The sequence below is a fragment of the Falco naumanni genome, chromosome 10 (genome assembly GCF_017639655.2).
Source record: "Falco naumanni isolate bFalNau1 chromosome 10, bFalNau1.pat, whole genome shotgun sequence".
NCBI classification, from domain to species: Eukaryota; Metazoa; Chordata; class Aves; order Falconiformes; family Falconidae; genus Falco; species Falco naumanni.
The window spans coordinates 37,041,725-37,060,492 of record NC_054063.1 but is presented as its reverse complement, the minus strand read 5'-3'; the positions used below and the strand labels follow the sequence as shown (position 1 = coordinate 37,060,492).

The following is an 18,768-nucleotide window of genomic DNA, read 5'->3' as shown; positions in this document are numbered from 1 at the left end:
AAAAGAGAAAGCAGTGACCTTCTCATCTGCCTTCCTCTCTTCCTTCTTCAAATGTTGCTGCAACCAGCAAAACTCTCTCATTATCTACAGAGGCAGCTTTCGCAAATTGCTCAATAAGGCGTGCGGCGTGCAGCAAGTGTCTGCTGGCCGGCACTGGGCTGCTGCGTGGCTTGGCACGCCGGGGGGCATGAGAGCTGGGGGACAAGCTGTGGCCTTGCCTCTGCTGGGGCTCAAGTGGAGTGAAGGCCTCAGCATTTGCTTTAAGTATTCCAAAGCCTCTTTACTTGGAGGAAAATGAAATATTTATCAGAGACTCGTGGCTTCAGCAAAGGAGATTAAACTCAGATCTAATTTTTTAGATGCCTGTAAAATTTAATTGGCATTAGCTTAGGACAGTTTCTGTCTCTGAAAACCTAAAGGGCTTTTCTGACCAGTGCTAGCCTGACCCTTGGAGAGCTGTGCCTTTCCAGCATCCTCAGTGTGCCCAGGGACCAGCCTGGCTGGTGCCCCCGTGCCACCAGGCCCCCGTCCTGAGAGCAGCAGCCCCCAGAGATGCGGCAGTGCTGCCGGCGGACACGGCCCCCTCACCGCATCCTCACAGGACTGGGTGGGCAGCTGTCATAGGGATGGGCACCGGCACAGGCTGACCTGCCTGGGAGGAGATGGAACTGGTCAGCACTGACCGGTCAGTCACATCTGTCTGCAGCAGGTCTGGGACACAGGGCCAGCTGCAAAGCCCATCTGCAGCTCTGAGCCCCTCACGTGATGGAGACGGCAGGTCCTTGCACTGCTCAGTCAGTGCCTTGAAGGAGCCTGGTCCTGGCGAATGTCTCTGACTTCCCAGAGACACAGCCTTCGTTGTGTGACGACCAGTAAACCACCCTCTCCTAGCCCCCATTACCTACTGAAATCCATTCCTTCCCCAGGTCTGAGCCCGGCTCGGCCGCTGCCTTGGCACTCACTGCCTGTCCCGAACAAGGTGCCTGGGATGATGCACAGCCAGGGCAGACGAGCTTCCTCCAGCCAGCGAGCAAACCCAGCACACCAGGATGGCACGTGAGCCTGCATGGCCAGGAGGCCAGCGAGGTGCGCCCACAGCAACTGTACACACCAGGGGAGAAGCTAGGGGACACATATCAGATTATAATGGCTAAACTGCTAATTATCCTTTGCCAGTCTTGCAGAAAATCTGTTTTCTCTCATGCACGCATAGCAATACGTGCTCTTGCTCTCTTCCTTTTCAGAGTGATGCTTCATGTCTGAATAAAAGCAAAGGATGTTTAAATTGTGCTATTCAAAGGGATGGAGACCAATTGTCCTGCTCAGGGATTTTCCCTTCAGGCAGCAGATTTGTCAACATTGTATTTGATGGGCTGTACTCTGCAGATACCGGGGCTCAGTTTGCTCTGCCTGTACGTTTTAGCACTCAGCATAGGCAACAATCGAGTTATCCAGGCTTCTGCTCCTTGCTCTTACTCTGTACTTTCCCTGTTGATGACAACAAGCTTTGCAAGAGCTTGGGAAACAAGATTTCACTTTGTTCTTGTCCCTGGAGCAGAAACTCACAAGTGCCAGGGAAAGAAATCTAGAGAGGCTGAACCATAACCTTGAAATCCAGAGAGCTGCATTCAGGTCTGGCATGGCAGGAATAATCCAGCAGCCCTACTTCCAGGAGAAACTCCTGCCATTGAGATCAGAATGAATCCGGTGAGGTTTAAAATGTGTCCTCTCTCCTCCTTGCTGTCCTGTGCTCCTGCACCAACACTGAGGTTTCCAAACCCACTTGTGCCACCCCAGTCCACTGCCTCTCCCCAGAGAGGCTGCCTTTCCAGTAATTGTAATGGTTTCCTTTTTCAGTCAACTTGTCAATGAAAAGAGCAGGTTTTTCATTTCAGGATTAATCTCCCCAACTCCACTCTTCCCAAAGGCTTACACAGACATTAAAGAGGTAACTCTTTGCTTTCTGGCAGGCAGAAAGCCTCTCTGGCATCACTTGACTGAATTAAACAGAGACATCAAAAGAACTCGTCAAATTCAATGTGACCAGACGGCGAGTGGAAGTCAGAGAAGCACCAACGCAGAGCAAAGACTCTGGCTGCTGCTGAGGCAGATTTAAAAGAGGACAAATCCTGCAGAGATTTTCCCCTCCAAGGGAAAAGCGGATGAAAGCGCAAGGGTTCAAGCAGCCCCGACCAGGCAGGATGCTGCCGGCAGAGCGAGGCAGGGCTGGCTGGCACTCGCTGCCCGGGCCGTGCCTGCTGCACGCCTCCCACCAGGTGCATCCAGACCTGCTCCCCACCAGCCACGGCGGGTCCCTGCTGCGCCCAGCGCAGTCTTGGCTTGTGCAAGAGACGTGATGCGCTTGGTATCCTGCAGGAGAGCTGAGACGGCCAGCGGCAGGTCCTGCAGGGCGCCCTGGGACCCTATGAGCACTTTACTGGCCACAGGGGCAAGTGGCCCACCCCCACACACGTGCTTCATTTCCACTCAGCTCAACACAACGCTCCCATCATAAACACACTTGATTCCCTTCCTGAATCGGGGCTGCACTTCCATCCGATCCATCCGCCTGCAGGCAGGTTGGATATGCAACACGAAGCTGCAGTGAATCCGTAAAGCAGACGGCCTTGATGTAAGAAGTGAACTTAACGTGACTAGAAATCAGGCAGGCTCTGATAGACAAGGTTGCTATGACATGGATACTTCAGAGTATTTCAGTTGATTAGTACTTAATTAACTTTAATGCCTTGAAAAAACATACAAGTTGGTCTGTACATTGTCACTCATTGGTCCTCACCTGTTTAGGCAGCTGACCCGGGCCAGTTTTTGCTTAAAGGGAAGGTGCAAAGTGAAATACACTATTAGCTCAACCTCTATAATCCTCTCATCACATCTCATGAGATGCTTTTTAATATCAAGCCTTCCAAGGCAAAACATGTGGAAATGCCAGGGATGAAAGACAGACTATAACACAGAACCACAGAATCACTTAGGTTGGAAAAGACCCTTAAGACTGAGTCTTAGCTGTTAACCTAACACTGCCAAGTCCACCACCAAGCTGTGTCCCTAAGTGTCACAGTGGCGTTTCGAGGGACTCTCTGATCGCTGAGATCACTGATGGCTGGTGGAAGCCGGAAGGGGCACTGTGCAATGGGGAGGGAGGGCTGTGAAAGCCCAGGGCATCGCAAGATGCTGGGGCAGTGGAAACCAGCCCCTTCCACTGGGCTGGTGTGTGGTCCCCACCAGGCTGCAGCTGGGGAGGTGCAGGCAGGACCACAGGTGCCTGGAAATGAGCAACCTGAGCCTTTGCAGAGTACTAGCACCGAAACTGGGATGTGCTGGGAACCGAGTGCTGGGTGGGGCCTCCCTGTGCCGTGGGAGTGGTGGGATCCTCAGAGCAGGAGGGTGGCTCCCGACCAGAGCTCGGCAGCGTCAGGCTGAGACTCCCACCATTCAGATGCCTGCAGCGCTGAAGCCACGCAACCTCCTGCCTTGCTGCCCCTGGGAGTGACTGTAGCTTGCAGCATTCATGCAAAGCCAGGTCCAGCCTCGCACAGCCAAAGGTATTTGACACTGCATCAACAACCCACCAGCCCTCAGAGGGGAGGTTACAATCACCAGAAAGCAGCACAGGTGACAGGAGGCATGATGGAATGATCCTCCCCAACCTTTATGCAGATCTCAGATACCACCACCTCTCAAGACATCCTGCAGGCAACAACTAAGAGAGAAGCCCAAGCTGGCATATAAAAGGAGAGGCCAGGAGAAGAACGAAATCCTGCAGGAGGAAGGACAGCAACAGAGCGGCTGCAAATCCACAGGTTGGGGACACGGCACAGCTCACCCCCCTTCTCTCCATAAGAGTGCCCTGAGCCCCGAGGCAGCTCGCTGCACTCGGGCAAGCTGGCTGCCCCCCAGGAGTAGGTCTGGATGAATATACAGCCTATAAAATATAAGGACAAACCCCAAACCTGGTGGCAGGAATGACAGAAACACTTTTGTTTGATGGGAACTCCCAAATTTACAACAGTTTCTCCCAAGAGGTCACTGTGACCACAGGTGGTCACCGCGGCTGACTGGGAGAGGTGGTGAGGCAGGTGCTTGGTTAAGCAGGCATGAGAACCCTGCCAGCACTGCCTCAGGGTGCCCCGTTAGCACACGGTGCTCAGCTTTATATGGAATGCAAAAAAGCATGAACAGCTGGAGATTAAATCTAATTTTCCAGGGGAAAATATGAATAAAATAGAGTGTATCTGCTGTGTGAATGAGTTTATCCACTGTCAAGCACTTGTTACTGCTCTGGCGTGGCCTTTGCCACACTGCAGAGAGTAGGCGATGTTAGCGTGTTTTCCTCCCTGTTCGTTCTGCCACAGCTGAGTGTCTGCAGGAGAGACCAGCGCCAAGCGTGCCACCAGAGCTGGGGCCTTGCAGGCATCCAAGGCACAGAACGCAAGTATTTAACCACGGTCATTTCCAGCGAGGGGCTCACTGGCAGGCCGAGGGCAAATCAGTGCTCTGCCGGCATCTCGCAGTCGTGTCCCCTGCAGGCTGCCCTCCCCCGGTGCTTGCAAGCAAAGTGCTGCTCAGAGATCACAGCTGCAGGGACAGCCTTTCCCCCTTCCCCTGCGCTCCCCAAACTGCTGACTGAGCTGGGCCACTCTGGCAGAACCGAGAAGCCTCCACTGTGGCCAAGGCGTGACACTTACAGGGTGCTGGGCACCAGGGGCACGAGGCACACCAGCGGATGAGCACTCGGCTGAGGGACTACCGCAACCCGGGGGGCAGAGGAGCACGGTGGCCACCCTGAGCCAAGGGCATCCAGGGAGATGCGGGTGGCATTTGCCGATGGGTGCACACCAAGACTGGCACTTGGGGCTGGCACCAAGACCCTCCCAGCTGGGAAGGAGGGCACACAGCATGGGGAGAAGCGAGCAGATGGGAGGCTACAGAGCAACCACAGACTGGAGAGTCAGAAGCACCGGGTGGGGAGGTGACACCCAGCTGCCAACCTGCTGAAAGGCAGCTTGCTCCCAGGTATGAGCCCAGAACGGTCCTTCACTGGACAAAACGGGTCTTAATCCTATTTTCACACTGTGGTAGTAGGAGTGCACTACAGTACCCAGTGTGGCTTTCACAGGGAGAGAAACATTGCATACAGAAAAGGAAAAAAACATCCTGAGTACAGCAGCCAATTTGATACAAAGACTGGAGAGGATGACTTATGGGCAGAGACTAAGGGAACTTAATTTGTATAGCCTAGAAAGATGATGCCTGAGGGGGAACATGATAACACTATATAAATATCTAAAGGGCAGTTGTATGAAGAAGGGGAAAAAAAAAATGACGCATGCACCAGCCGTGGGAGTGATGTGATGGACCAGAGAAGGGAACTGTTTCCCAAGGGAGCATGATGGGCTGTTACAGCCTGGTGGGCAGAGCAGAACAGCGTGCGTGCCTGGAGCTGGCGCATGGTTTCCAGACGTGGTCAGGGCTGGAGCAAGGAGGATTGGGAAGGAGCAGCCTGGTATGGGCAGCAGGGGAGGCATTCATGGCCTTTACTTGGGATGGGCATGGCTGCACTGTGGGGGGGTTGGGGTGGCACCTTCCCCTGCAGACAGCAGCTGGTGGGCCAGCACTGGGGCCACAGTAGCTCTGGGTGTATCAGCACGGGCGCTTTTCCTGTGGGCTCAGGCACTTCCCGGCAGCACAGAGCTCCCCCACCACTCTCGGTGCCCAGACAGAGCTAGACCTCTCCCATTCCCTTTGCTATCTTAGTTTTCCAAAGGATGCCTGAAGACCAAGGCACCCAAACCCCTAATGCTTTCTAACACAGCACACCCAGAGCCTCCCTGCCAGGTTTCAGCCTCAGGCTGACCTGCTTCTGCCTTGGCCATTAGGAAAGGCACCTGGGCAGCCCTGGACTGGGGTCTCTTGTTGGGTGTCCTTGGAGCCGACTATGAAGACAACATCCCCAGGCTGGGTTGTTTGAGAACAGCATGACTGCAGTGGTCCCAAAATGGAGAAAGGGGTGAAGTACATTGACGCCTGTGTTCCTGCCCCTTTCCCCTCTCTTCCTTGCAAATTTGAGTTGCTTTTTACAATCACATTTGCTTCTTCTTAACAAAAAAAAAAAAAAAAAAAAAAAAAAAAAAAAAAAAAAGAAAATTTCTCTCTGCCGTTGCCATGCAAAAAACCCACACGAACAACAGGAAAAACTGGCTACCTCTACGCAGAACCCAGCACAGCGACTGCAGAGCGACTGTCACACAGGCAGCAGCCTGAAAAAACAGGGAGAAAAATAGATTTTCCCTTCAGCCCTTTCAGACACATGACTTGGAGACTTATTATAGTAATAACAGGCAAAAGATTTTTTTTCAGAGGAGAGGCCAGTCTCCAATTGTTTCTCCCTTTCACTGATGAACTCCCTTCACCAATTTAAATGGGGCAGATACTGTTTTCAGCTGCCCTCATTTAGAGCCGAGCAGCCGTTCAGTAACAAACCTCCCAATGTAAGGAATCCCTCAGACTGGGGTCCTTACCATGAGGGAAGCCCACACCATGGGGCAGAGCTTTTGTGAGATGGTGTTCAGTTAAACCTGCCATTAATTGCTCTCTACCTATTACAGCTAATTTGCTTGGCTCGGAGCCCGGAGCATTCTTTGTGAACCACCAGTTTACCAAACAACATGGTGCAAAACACAGAAGTTGTGTGTGCTGGCACCGGCGGCTCTCTTCCTGCAGGGAGCTGCCTGGAGAACAAACAGGCGAGGTCTCACCACTCACATCCATCACCCTCAATGCCCGGGGAATGACCGTGGAGGCATGCTGCTGGGAGTCAGGAGCTCTAGCAGAAGATAAGACTTCTGGATGATTGTCCTTGTATTCGCTTATCTCCAAAGGGCTTAAAACATGTTTGGATCTGCACATTTTCAAGTGCATCTGTAATTACCCAAGTTACTAGGAGTAGATGAATCTGAGATGCTGACACTCCATTGAAATATGGTGCCCTTTAATTCCTGCCCAGCCAGCTGTGGGTTGTCATGGAGACTACATCTGTCACCCATTTGTTCACAGGCCTTTTAAATGACCCAGGCTAGCCAGATCTTTCCTGTTTTGGTGTGTGCCCACCCCAGATTTTGCTCTCCCCCCTTTCCTTTTATGCCAAGAAGGTGGGCAATTCCCACTGGAGGTGCCAGAGCTGCTGCCAGGCAGCCCCCAGGGTCTGTCCAAGTCAGCCCTCTTCCCTCCTGACCTCTGGCTGGAAGGGACCCCAGGGCATTTTTTGCCCAGAAGGCACTTCAGCCCTGGTGGGCTCCCACAAGCAGGAGTGGGCACTGGCCCAGGAGCAGAGATGCCCCATGCTGCAGTTATCCTGAGTCACACCAACAGCTATTCTGGGATTTCATCACCAGTCAGGAACAGAGCTGTGCCCAGCACTACCACAGCTGAAACCAAAGTCTTTCTGAGCTGGACTAATCCCTTCCCCGTCCAAGCTTTATGCAATGCTCTCCATATGGATTCTCCCTACATCTTTTGTCTGGAGCTCAATGACGATGAACAACCAGCTCCTTCTCTGCTGTGCTGCATCCAAGGTGCAGACATCTGTCAGGATCCTCACTGAGATGAGGGATTTGAAGGGATGCTCACCTCAGGTGGCCCCAGCAAGTTAGGAAACTGCTATGGACCTGCCTCACAGGATTCCCCTTCCTTATTTCCTGGCACAGAGTTACAAGACTTGCTCAGGCTCTCAGCTATCCTGGCTTCACCCCTGGGACAGGAGTCAGAGTAAGGGCAGCACAGGAGGTGTTTGGCTTCCCTGGCCCCTGTGCTTCCAGCTACCTGCAGAGCCCTGCTTTGCCTGGGCTGAAGTGGGACCATCACGGTCCCAAAAGAGAGCAGGTCTGGGAGGCTGGGAGCTGGCAGCCTTGTCTACCCGCACGCACACATCTCTCACAAGGGGGACATCTTTTAAGTGCAGCAACCCAGCAAGGCTGAGGAAGCCTGGTGTCCGGCACCCATGGCTGGCAGAGAGAAGGCCAGTGTCCTTCCCATGGGTGGATGCCACTTGCTGTGTGACCCTGAGTCACTCTCAGCTATCCACACTTAGTGCCTCAGTTTCCCTTTTGCCTTGCTGAACTGGCTTGCAGGTGGACTGTCAAGCTCACTTCACTCATCCATGTGAAACCTTTGAAACCCTGGGACGGGAAGTTCTGCTGAGGTAGTGTTCTCTGTGTACCACTAAACAACAGCCCTAGGCTGGCTCTATTTCCAGCAGACAGGCAAGGGGAAGAGCATTTCAGTGCCTGGGCAAGGCAGACAATTTATAGCCCGATGCTAAAAAGACCAACAGTGACAAAAAAGAGATACGAGGGCAAGCGTCACTCTTCATTTAATCTTGATGGATCTATTCTAGCAAAGCAGCGGATAAAGCGGGCTGCCAACATGTATACATTTCCCTGGGCCATCCCCAGACACCTTCGGTTTCACGATTCAGAACCATTTCCCTGCAGCACCCCTGCGCCCCAGCAGAGCTGCTCTGGGGACAGCCGAGGCAGCAGCTTGGCTGCTGCACCAGCTCGCACCCTGCAGTCCCACAGAAGCCGGACCCATCCAGCACGTTGCCCCCAGCACTGCTTAAAGGCTCACGGGCTCACCTGAACAAAGGCTGCTCAGGAGGGTGTGAGCTGGCATGGGACAATGAGGCACCTTCCAGTCTGGAGCCTGATCCACATGTGGGCATCATCAGGGCTGAACCAAAAGCTGGACCTACAATGGTTTTCTTGGATGCTCATGTAGGCTTCACCACCTCATTCTCCAGAGCCACGTTACTTTATTACTTTGGCCACACTTTGGGGGCCGCTTCTTCTGCGCTTTTACTGCCAGCGCACAGCATGCTTTGTATCACTGCAGAGTGAGGGAGAATCAAACAGGCTCAAAAACAGAGCCAGGGAAAAAATACCATGTATGTCTGCCCTGGTCAGCGGGAAGCAAGCACTGTGGAGGTACAGACGGCAGGCAGCGTGTCTGAACTGGACCAGGATGGCCCAGAAGGACTCTGCTAGTCAGTGGCTCTAGGTCAGGACCATGGAAAAAGCATCCCCTCTTCCTTGCAGTGAGGGATTCTGCCTTTTACACCCTCGGGTCCTCCTCTGCCCCGTGAAAGCTCATGCCAGGGAGCAGGGAGCGGTGCAGAGGTGTGTGCCTGCAGCCAGGCATTGCCCCTGCACGGGCTGCACGGTGGGGACCAGAGGCACAGCCTGCACCCAGGCAGGTCCCCACGGCTCAGCCCAGGCAGAGGGAGGCATCGGGTCCCACCTGGTGCCAAGAGTGATCTGTTAGTCTCCTACCTCTATTCCCTTCCCTCACTCCCTCCGCGGCTCCAGGACCCTCTGCCATCCGGGCACTACCATGTGTTGCCCCTCTCTGTCCCCTGGCCTAGCCCAGACCTTGCTGTTTACTGAGACTGAGCAAAGTTGAGTGCAGAGAGGGAGTGGCAAATGCGGGCAGGCATTTGCAGAGCTGTGGCCAGGAGGGTCTGTTTGAACATCTAATTAGATCACAGTAAACCTCCTGAATGGCAAAGCTACAGCCCTGTCACCCCCTCGAGACATCGGGCCATGCCTGGATTGCTGTCTGATTCCGATCTACATAATTCACTATAATCCTTAAAACTGACTCGAGCAATGAGGTTCATTGCACAGCTCACTGGATTTAATCCACCACTCCAGCGGTGCTAACGAAGCTAATGGCATAGGCAGAGAAGGAACACATGTATAGCTAGGAGGCAGAGATAAAGCATTAATCCGACCATATGCTTTCAACCCGCTTTACTCTTCCACCCTCACCCCAATGCCCTTTTGCAGCACTGGGGGAGACCAAAACCAGCGGGAAGAAAGCAGAAGGGAGGTAGGCTGTCCCCCTGGGGGGGGGCAATGCGCACTGTCACCTCTGCGTGCCTGCGGCAGTTCGGGTCACAGCTGCAGGCAGGGCAGGGCTTGGGGGGGGCCGGGCTGGGGGAATCAAGTGGGGACTGGGATTCTGGGTGAGGGGAGGGAACCGCTCCTGGTCAGAGATGTGGCACCTGGTCTCATTTCTAGACACAGCCCATCCACCCCAACCTAACATGCTGAGACAGGCTGACATGGCACCAAACCTCGTGTGTGGAACCCAGTAACAGTCCTCTCCAAACATCCACCCACCCGCCTGGCACTGCCCCTTGCTGCCATCGCCAGTGACATTCACCAGGGGTGCAGCACAGCCCCCGAGCCCCACACTCCCCTCGGAGCATGGTCCCCATCTCACCAAGCCAAAGGTGCAAGGTGCAGTTGCAGGCAGAGAGCAAAGACCAAGACATAAAGAGCCACGCTCACCTATCTTGGGGAAAGCAGAGACACATCTGCAGGATGGAGACGGGCCCACCAGCCTGCTTGGGTACCCGATGCACATTCCCACAAGGAAGGTACAAGTGGCACCCGCTTTCCTGCCAATTTTCAGCTGTGGCCAGCGGGAGATGGGCTTTGTTACACCTGCACACAGCACCCAGCAGAGCGTGGGGCAGTGCTGCAGCACACATCGCTCCCACCGTGCTGGGCATCACCTCAGACCTTCAGGCAGCCGGTGCGCAATGGGAGAGGGAAGGGGAAGAAGATCCTAAATGCCCCTCCACAGCCTGTCCCCCTGGGCAGAAGGCAGGACTGTTTTCAGAGAGGTTTCTGGAGAGCTTGGAGGAGGACAGTTCTGTTAGTGAGCAAGGGGAAGGAGATGGCCTTGTCTCTCCCGGGAGGCTGGCAGGATGAGCCCAAGCATCTGCAGCTCCTTCTGCCTCCGTGCTGGGAGACAGCAGCTCAGGAGAGCCAGGAACACAGCTACCACCCATCCAGGAACGATGTCCCTCAGCTTTAGCAGCTGTTGGAAAGGGGCTTGAGCCACCAGCCAGTAACCAAATCGCTCATGCCTGTCAGCCCTCGAAGCCCCACTGGTGCCAGTGCCATCCTGGCTGCAGGAAGCAAATTCTGCCATTGCTGCCTGTAGGAACCGTCAGCAGGGAAAGGTGCTCTGCAGAGGCAAAGGCATTCAGAGCCCAAATTAGCTGCACTAGGCTCAATCTGAGATTCTGACAGCGGATGCCAAATTTATTTCCAAACGCACTCTGGAAATGTCACCGTGCTGGTCGGAAGGAATCGGGTACATGCTCCCTTTTAAATAGAACCAAGCATATGGGAGGAGGATGATTAGATTGCTTCCAAGCTGCCAAATTTCTTTGCTGCAGCTAAAAATCTTCCCCAAAATGTCCCAGCCCACAGTGTTTCTGAGCACTGAAGTCGGTGCCGACACTTTTCCATTGACAGTTGTGCTCTAAGCAAGAAAACACATCCCTCCAGTGAGGTCCCAGGTGGTCCCAGCTCTCAAGAGGTTGGGGGTCTCCTGCCTCCTTGTGCAAGCCAGAGCAACTCCTCCCCTCCTGCAACCCTACCCCAGGGAGGTGGCAGAGGTTCCTTCTCCCTTTTACTCTGGCAAAAAACGATGCTCTCATTCCACCCCTTCTCCTCTCCTGTCTCCAGTGCAGCACTTGCCTGTTCAGGGCAGAGCCTCTCAAGCAGGAGCCATCTCCCTGCCAGAGGCTGGACAGCATCCCCCTAACCGCAGCCATGCAGACCCTCTGCGCTGAGCCACCGTACCCTCGGCTGCCCTCTTCCCAGCTCACCCAGAAAGCCAGCACGCCCCAGCACAGAGGGGTAAAAGCAACCCAGCAGCCACTTGCAAACCACGTGAAAGCACCTTTAGCTCCTGGAAGACAAACCTCCTGGGCTTCCATGGTATAGCTGGCTTCCTTCACCATCTTCAGCAGCTGGGACTCCAGTGCTCCCAGCTGCCAGCAGCGGGTCCCTCGCAGGCCACGGTCCGACTTTTTGAGGTGAAGTGCCATGTGACAGTTTGGGAAAGAGAAGTGCTCCCTCTGCTCCCACCGCCCAGGGACAGGATTCAGGCCCTGCATCCAGCTGGGTGTTGGGGAAACAAGGGTGGGAGGAGACATGGGCACGTGCTCTGGGGCTCCTTAGTCGGTGCTGCAGAAGTAAGGCCTGTCCCACCTGGGCTCAGCAGCACCTGGAGCCAATCCACCACGGCACTTCCCCTGCAGATTGTCCCCAGTTTCACCGCCAGTTTGAGGGAAAGCAAGGTAAACCACCACAGCCTGCTTTTTCCAGGCTGGAGGTAGGGTCAGCAGCCCAAAGTGCAAAGCAGCAGCACTGTGATGTCCCTCATCACAGCCCCAGTGAAGCAGTGACCTTGGGATCACCCAAACCTTTTCTGCCCCACTGAGAGACTGAGAAGGGCACAAATAAGTACTCTGTGCCTGGCAGAGGGTTTCCTTCTCTCTGTAGGTAATACTAAAGCTTCCCAGGGACCAGAGACCATGGTGGCCTTCCCAGAAGAGGATGTGTGGTCAACACTGGTTTCCAAATCTGGGGATGGTGCCCCCTCCCACCTAGCCTGCTCCAATTTCTGCCAGCCCAGTGTGGGGACAGACAAGACCAAGCACACATTTTCCCTTCAAAACCAGCCTCCACCAGCCATCCTCATTTTCCCAGCAGGAAAGCAAGGTATGCCCAGACCTCAGGGGACCAGGAACAGTGTCCGTGCTTCTGGTGCGGGACTAACCTGCAGCATCCCTGAGTCCCCCAGGCCCCCTCTCTGGAGCTCCACTGCCAGAGTAGCCACCCACTCTCTCTGGTAACATACTGATCTGCTGGATCACAGACACAAAAATCTCACTGTCTTACATCTGCTTCTACCTCCCCTACGTTGCATTTCATGCCCAGGGCTCCAAGGAAGGCACCAAGTGAGGCCAGCAGTCCTGTCCCTGCTCGGCGGGCTGGGAAAATAAAGCATGTTGCAAGGAGGCAGCAAGTCCCAAAACAGCTGAGAGCATCATCTCCATGGTCCCTGGGCAGTGCTCCCCCTCTGGGGCACACTGCCGCAGAGGGTCTCCGGAGGAGTGTCGCAAGCCCACCTGGCAGCTCGGGGTCCCGGAGCCAGGAACTGGCCCATCACATGCTGCCAGGTGGCCGAGCCCAGAGGGCACAGGCAGGGGGACTGGGGAGCCCGAGCAGCTGAAGCGATGTGGCACAGCTGCTCCCAGCGCTGCTCTCAGCCCACACGCTGCTGAGTGGCAGGTGGGAGGTTTTTCTCTGCATTGCAAATCCCTTCTTATTCGAGTGCTGCAGTGCTGCTTGGATGGAAAACAACTGCTCTGGAGAGAGAGCAAAGGGGTCTGGAACAGCACTGGCACCTTCTCCTGCCCAAGGCAGGTCCTGGAGCTGGCCCCGGGAGAGCCTGGCTCTGTAGATAAAGCTGCGGCTTCCCTAGCAGACAGCCTGGCTGGGAGCAGGAACCATTCATTCCCATTTTCTTGCGCTTGTCTCTGGCACAGGCAGCCCCAGTTGAGGTCTCTCTTCAAACCTGGGAAGCGGGAGGAGAGGAAGGCAGAGGGAAGAAGGCTTCCAGGTCTGCGGAGGCTGGCTGGCACCAGAACAAGAGCTGTGAGAAATGGTGGGAGCAAAGTGCTCACAGTGTGTGGCTGCAGCCCCTTTGCAGCGTGGGCCAGAGCACTCCTGGGAGGGTGTCGGTGCCATGCAGATGCACAGGCAGTGTGCAGCGGGGTCCCTGTGCTTTCTGTGCAGCCCCTCTGCCGTACCAGTTGGAGGATGCAGCTTGGGAGAAAACTGGAGCCCGTTTGGGCCAGGGAGCCTGTCACGAGGAAGGCATGCTGCCTCTAAAAGCCACAACTCTCCCTCCCTCGCAGCCCTGGGAAACCGAGCAAAGGGCGAATCAGGGAGGGAGCTGGTGCTCTCCAGAGGGCTCTAGCCAAGGGACAGAAACTGCCTGCACTCTTGGTCCAGTCCACTTGTTCCTAATGGGACTGTTTATGCTGATGAGAGCTTAGGAGGAGGAGAAAAGAAAGAACAAACCCAAAAACCCCTAAAACCAAGGGACAGCAATCCTGGGCAGCAAAGAGCTGTTGCTGGGGCAGGGACCAGAATGCAGATTTCATGCACCAAGGCTTCTGACAAGAAGCACCATAGGGATGTGTGGGGTCAGGAGGTGCCAGATCCACCTGCCCTTGGCCGAGCTACCCTGCAGCTCTGCCTCTGCAGTCCCATCCTCCCCACCACAGCATCCACCTGTTCACCTCTCTGAATTTATTCAGCTCAGCTTTTTCGAACAAACCATTCATACATCCATCTGTCCACTGAGCCATCTGTCCTTCCATAGTTTTCTCTTTCATCTACACACAACCCAAATCCGTCGGCTGTCCGGACTGCTATTTATCAAGAAAGGTAGCCAGGCAACTATTAGGATCGCCATTTAGTAGCTCAGTATGTGTCTGTGGGTTTCTCTACAGTGAATAAGGTGTACTCTACTTCTGTGTCAGTCAGAAGATGGATCTGCAGAGCTCTGGGCACTGACACTGCTTTAGAAACATGTGGCCTGGGGTGACAGACACAAAACCTCAAGTCCATCCTTTGCTTTTATTCAGTCTCTAAGCAAGCAAGCTCCCAGAAAGAACACAGATGTCTCCACCAGTGGCCTTCAGTCAATCCCACAAGCTCATCACGTACAAATGTGGAAGCTGACTCTGCAAGCAGGCCAGATTTCTTCCCTTTGAAAGAAGGGCTGGAGCCTGCAAGTCAGGCGCTAGGTTCCATGGCTCCATGTTATTCATGTTGTCCTGGGCTTGCAGTTCTCCAGGCTGAACATCAGCTCAGAGCACCCTCTGCCAGCCAGCCCTCACCCCCACAGAACCACCACTGCTCCGGGCTGCACCAAACACTTTGGGAAAGACGGGTCCTCAGCCGTGCTCAGCCAGGCTCAGCATGGCTGAGCACACGTGTGTTCAGGGGACACATCCCTGTCCTGGGAGTAAACTGAGTGGGTAGGGGCCAGGTGCTGGGCCAAACAGTGTAAACAGTCACCATCCCATCCTCTTCCACCACCTCCTTCTGTACTCAAGGAAGCAAGACTTTGTAGGGGAGCGGGCCCCTAGTCCTTCCCAAACAGGCTGGACCCTGCCTCTGAACCAAGACCTGGGTAATCCTGCTCCCATGTACTGCCCCTGCCTGCAGCACGTGTCAACGAGCAGTGCTGGAGCTTAGATTAAGCTTCTCTTCAACATACAGAAGAAGGCCATTAGGAGAAAGAAGTCCTCAGTTGCCTCTTCTCAGAGCTCTGTGGTCTTTAATCAGTCTCACTACTTAGCTTTTAATTTCAGATTCTTTTCCACAATGCGCAAAGGCTCTGCCACCCCTCTCCTGCAGGCCAGCAGCTCCCTCCAACCATGCTGGCGAATCCTTGCAGGAGCACAGGAACTGCATCCCTGCTCCCCCACCTCACCTACCCGGGCTCCTCTTCACCCCCAAACCCAAAACTCAGGGCACGGGTGGTTTATGCAATTATCCAGCAGAGACAGCAAGCACCCTAGAGCCCTCTGTGCACAGCCACCAGGCAGCAGAGAGATGGGGACTTCTAGTGCGAGGTGCCTTTCTCTTTTCAGTTAATTGGAGTTACTGGTTCCTCACAACTGATAGGCAGCACGAGGTTTGCCGCGATACAGCCATGTCTCTGGTGGAAGGGGCCGTTTGGGTTTCAAATTCTCTGGGCAGAAACGCAAATGCAGAGTGAGACCAGAGCCCTGTGATGAGACGTACATCCAGAGAAAGACAGTCACGCTTGCATTTTCTGGTACGTTCAGGATTATGAAAGCAGAAGTCCTGGCTAGTGATAAGGACCCAAGTCCTCTTTCTGAAGACATGCTTCACTGAGCACCCTGTGCAGAAACTGCAAGAAGGCCCCTGCTTAAGACAGCCAGAAGCAAAATCCTGCATCTTGAAGGTGCTGGAGCATCCAGCCACCCTCAGATGGGTGCCAGGAGGGGTTTGGCCTCCCTGGCACAGGGCAAGCAGGTGGAGGAGAGCAGCTCCAGGTCCTGCTCAGTGGCTCCATCTCCACCTGCGGGGGGTGGTCCTGCCAAGGGCTGCTCACTGCGAGCTTGGCTGGGAACGAGCACACACCAGGTCTGGGGAAAACCACCTGTCGCAAAACCCAGCCAAGGCTGCCAGCCTGGCCTTGGGTGGGGGACACACCTTTGCTCTGGGAAGAGGCACAGGGAGAGGCTGACCCTTCATTTCCAGCCTGCCCCACAACACGGGAGAGCAGGGGCACCCAGAGATGGCACCAATGAAGCACTGTGTGTCCCACCACTGCGTTCTGCTCCTGCATGTGTCCTTCAGTGGGAAGGGCAGCTCTAGCAACAGAGATGCCCGCTGCTCCTCCCTCCTTAGCATCACTGAATCATCACCTGGATGCCAACCCACTGCCTGGCCGTGCTATAATGCCCATCCAGCAGTGCAGCTATGCCTCCCCACAGCCAGGCTGTCCTGAGCTCTGCCACCTGCCTCCTGGGACATCACCCGCTACATGCTGACCCCCACTCGCAGACCAACACACTGTGCAGCCACAGCATCCCCAAATGCCACCATGGAGCCCACCACCATACCAGCAGCGGGTACCTTCCAGTCGCATGGGCTGGGCAGGACCACGTCCTGTGCACACATCCTTGGCCCTGACCCTCGAGCCTTGCAGAAGCACAAGCAAAGACATCTCCAGGGCTTTTCTGCTCTCACATCCAGGTCAGAGAGGAAGAACCAGGCCTGTCTGTGCCCCCATGACACAGCTTCCCCGGTAGGCTGATGGCATCAGCAGCCTGAGGCATGGCTAGTCCCCCCACTCATCCCCTCAGCACCCCACTGTGGGCAGCGCTGTGGCTGCCTGGGCAGAGGGGGCTCAGGCTGCAAGGCCCCCATCTCAAGCACTCCTGCCCTGTGCCAGAGCATGTGGCACATGCCTCTCACCTCCCAGCATCTTCCATGGCAGCGGTGTGGGAGCTGGCATTGGCACTGCCACTGCCATTTACCTGCCAGTTTCCAAGGAGCTATGGTGTGCCAACAGACTGCCAGGGCGGACCATGCCTCCCCATCACCACTCCTCTGCTCCGGAGCTATGGCAGATCCTGGGAGGCACAGAGGAGATAGGCTGGGTACACAGATACTGGAGGTATGTGTGTATTTTTTTCTTCACCCTTTCCTTACGAAACAGAGAAGGGAAAAAAGAAGGAAAAAAATAGTAAAATAAAGCAAATCCGACAACTCCAATTTCTATCTTAATGAATAAATGAAATGCATCCCAAGAGGTAATTAAGTGCTTCGAACAAAACGTGTCACCTACTAAAAAAAAAAAAAGAACCCAAAGAGAAATCAAGCAACTGCAGTTAAGAGAAAGAGACATACAGGTGGTTGCTGGGGAGCGGGGAGGCAGAGAAGGCCAGCCAGCGAGGGCCCTGCTCCTGCTGCCTGCTGCTCTCGCAGAGGGGACAGGGGCTGGGCTTGCAGTGCCATGCAGGTCCTGGGGGAGAGCGGTGGTCCCGACAGTGTGGTGGCCTCCCAGAGTCCAGGGGTGCTCCCGCTGGTTTCTCCTACCCTAAGGACACCACTGTCCCTCATGTGACCACCCACCTTTGTGCCCCATGGGGACTGTGACCATTTGTTCTCCAGACTCCCTTCCCACATCAGAAACCAAGATCAGACACCCATCCTCCTGGATGTAACATCCAGGGAACACCGAAGCCCATCTGATTTTATTTCCTTCTGGCCCTTTCCCTGTCTTTGGCAACACAGTGCGTGGGAGCTGCCTGGAGCATCGCTGTGCCTCAGTCATCACCAAACCACGTGCTCGGTTTGCATTGGTAGTGTTTGCTGTTTGTGCATGTGCTGTTCAGGAGGAAGGCTGGAGAAGGTCTTTTCTGCAGTGCAGAGGGGGATGAGGTTGCAGTTGCACATGAACCTCATCCTCAGTCCAACACAGCAGCCACCCAGGTGCACAGCCCATCCCTCCATGCACGTATGCCTGACTGCCATCCTCATCCCCAAATCTCCTCGAGACCTCTGCACCACTTGCCGGAGTCTCAATGTTAAGGAGAAACCTCCATGTACGCCAGCCTGCAGGAAACCATATGCCTCTTCTTCCCCAATGACACCAGAAGGTTACAAAGACTCTTCTGTTGGCCCGGAGGGTGGGCAAAAAGATCAGCTTGGTTAGAAAGCATCATGGATTTTCCTGTGACAATTCAAAGAAGGGTTTTAGTAGCTGCTGTACTGAGAAAGCCTCGTGTTCTGAGGGTCAAGAGCCCTCCGGCAGCCTGTGCTCTCTGCAGAAGCTGTTATTTACTTCTAAGTGGCGTCAGGGCCAGGACAGGGCACCCACACCAGACTCTGCACTGTCTTCCACCCCTCGGGGTCCCACAGCCACTTGCTGTTGACCAAGGCTTCAGGGCTGTGAAGGAAATGCCCCTGACATGCTCTTGATGCTTTTTGGATTTTATGACCATCTTCTCCCTCTGGGAGGCCAAACCAGGACTTTTTGAATGTTTGGGTTTGGCTGAGCTGCTGACGGGGCTCAGCTCAGTGTCACATCCTGGGACATGGCAGGCGATATCTCCTGATGTGGAGAAGGCATGTGATTTACTCCTCTGTAGGTTTGCCCTGCCTATTCACCATCTCTCACGTGTCTGCTGCTTTTAGAACAAGTTCCTTCCCAATGGACCTTAGCAGCTGTGACAACACTGATTGAATCCAGAGCCCTGCCCATTGCACAAGCTCCTCTCTCTCTCGCTGGGGGAGAAATACAGGTTTTCTGGGGGAGAAATACAGGTTT

At 54.7% G+C, this 18,768-nt stretch overlaps 1 protein-coding gene across 3 annotated transcripts in view; it reads right to left on the bottom strand.

Moving 5' to 3' along the window:
* The window catches only part of DLGAP4 (DLG associated protein 4), a 207,111-nt gene that overhangs the window by 109,737 nt on the left and 78,606 nt on the right, over positions 1-18,768 (bottom strand). The gene's annotated exons all lie outside the window — the stretch shown is intronic.